This window comes from Pyrus communis, chromosome 4, assembly GCF_041283825.1.
Source record: "Pyrus communis isolate YQ-2024b chromosome 4, ASM4128382v1, whole genome shotgun sequence".
NCBI classification, from domain to species: domain Eukaryota; kingdom Viridiplantae; phylum Streptophyta; class Magnoliopsida; order Rosales; family Rosaceae; genus Pyrus; species Pyrus communis.
The window spans coordinates 12,588,367-12,590,512 of record NC_142568.1 but is presented as its reverse complement, the minus strand read 5'-3'; the positions used below and the strand labels follow the sequence as shown (position 1 = coordinate 12,590,512).

At 41.6% G+C, this 2,146-nt stretch overlaps 1 long non-coding RNA gene across 1 annotated transcript; it reads left to right on the top strand.

Moving 5' to 3' along the window:
* The first annotated feature begins 1,109 nt into the window (after nucleotides 1–1,109).
* LOC148697467 (uncharacterized) lies at nucleotides 1,110–1,872 on the top strand. The gene is made up of 4 exons (XR_015961234.1): nucleotides 1,110–1,302; nucleotides 1,398–1,475; nucleotides 1,586–1,694; nucleotides 1,795–1,872. It is a non-coding gene; the product is annotated as an uncharacterized LOC148697467 (long non-coding RNA).
* Nucleotides 1,873–2,146: the final 274 nt, after the last annotated feature.

The window sequence follows — 2,146 nt, the reverse complement described above, 5'->3', positions numbered from 1 at the left end:
GAACGAGATGCCAATTTGTTAGTAGAATAGGCCCCAAGGTTAGGATAACATGCACAACCAAAAGTCCTAAGGCTAGATAAAGAGAGAGAGAGAGAGAGAGAGAGAGAGATAGATAGATAGAGAGAGAGCGAACAAAATGACGAGTATATGGACCAGCCCTCCCTAATGTGCGTGAAGGTAAAAGATTGATAAGAAAGATGGCTATAAGAGTAGCCTCCACCCAAAGTGAAAAGGGTGCACTGGAAGTGCCTAAGAGGAGACGCGTAACTTGGGCAATATATCGATGTTACGTTCAGCTAGTCCGTAATAGCACGTGTTTGACAAAATATGAGTGAAGTGAGAATTAACATATTCAGTACCACCATCACTTTGCAAAAATTGTATTGAAGAAATGAAAATATTCTTAACCATATTAAATGAGGTTTGAAAATAAGAAAAGACTTCATTTTTATGCTTTATGGGAAATATCCAAGAATAACGAATATACACATCCATAAAAAGAACATAATAATGATAACCAGTGAAGGAAAAAGTAGAAGACATCCACACATCAACATGAATTAAAGAAAAGGAAAAAGAGGTTATAATTTCATTACAATTAAAGGATAATTTTTGTGACTTAGCTGTTGAATTGTGGCCAAATTCTATTGGGCCTTTGCAATAGCCCATTAAGTGGCCCTTTTTATTTGGCCCTTTGTGAAAGCCACGGAAAGTGGCTAAGTTTTAATTAGGGCAGCAACTGCCATTTGTTGTGAGCAGCAAAAAAAGAAGCAGCAGCAAAGAGGTGAAAAAGAATAGGAGCAGCCGACAACCCTAAGAGAAAGAAGAAAGTGGTTGCCCTCTTATTGGTTAGCTATCACTCCATCAAAGTTGTATTTGTTGTATTATCTTTGAGCTTTGTATAGAGAGGAATTTATTCATTATATTTCCTTCTCTATTTGTTTATTTGATGAGTGAGTTATTGAGTGTATTGGTGTCACAACCCGTCCCGGAATTTTAATTCCGAGGACGTGAAGTTATGAAAATGCCCTTAAACGGGACTAAGGGGCGTAAAATATGTTGTAGCTTGATGATTTGGGGATTGGGTAGGATCCCACCTCCCTCAAATCTCTCCCCCATTTCTGCATCTTGTCTCTCTCTCTCTCCTCCCTCACAAATCTCTCATTCTCTGTCAGTTCTCTCTCTCTCTTCTTCGAACTCACACGGACCACCCACAAACCACCCTAAAACTATACCAACGAAGGATCTAAGACCACCATCGTACTCCTGAAGACCACACGAACACGATGGTACCAATTTCAGGTGAGTTTCACTTCGGAAAACATGGATTTCAATTTCACTGTGCGTGTGCACTGTTCATGCACACGTAAAACTTGATGTTTTCTGGGATTTTGAAGCTTGTAGGAAGCTTGGTGAGGTCCTAAGGAAGCTCGGAGTGCTTCGTTTGAAGGATTTGGACGTCGGGATCACGAACTGTAAGTTCGGCCGAATTTTCGTATTTTTGGAAAAGTTTGATTCCGTTGTTTTTAGGCCCTAAAACTAGTCCAACGTGGTAGATTATGATTAGGGCTTCATTTTGGTATAGATTACGTGAAAAATGGACATAAGAACAAGGAGAATGACAAGTTCAAAGTTTGGCCGGAGCTTTCGGGGCTTTTTCCGGCGAATCCACGGCGAGTTAGGGGTCAAGGCAGGTATGGATGTGTTCGTCTCGTCAATACCTTCATTTTGATATATAATACGTCGAAAATGGTTAAGAAATGAAGAAGTTATGACACTTTGAAGTTTACCCAGAAATTCCGGCAAAACACCCACCGCCGGCGAAACCAGTCCGGCGACGCGAGGAAGAAGACGCGCGCATGGGCAGCGCGTGAACAGGGCGCGTGGAGGCGCGTGAGAGCTCCAAATTGAGTTCTGAAAATTGTCACGCGTTCGTGACGTCGTGTAGATCACCGTGGTATATTCATACACCCAAATTGAGCAACGTATGAGAAAGTTATGGACGAATGTTTGGTGTATGTGCGTTAAATAACGTCAATTTGGTTACTTTTTGTATAGGTGAAAATTATACAGAGGAAGAATGTAACCAAGCTAGGGGAGGCTCAGGGACCTACGAGACGTCGATGTGATCAGTGAGTGGGCAGTT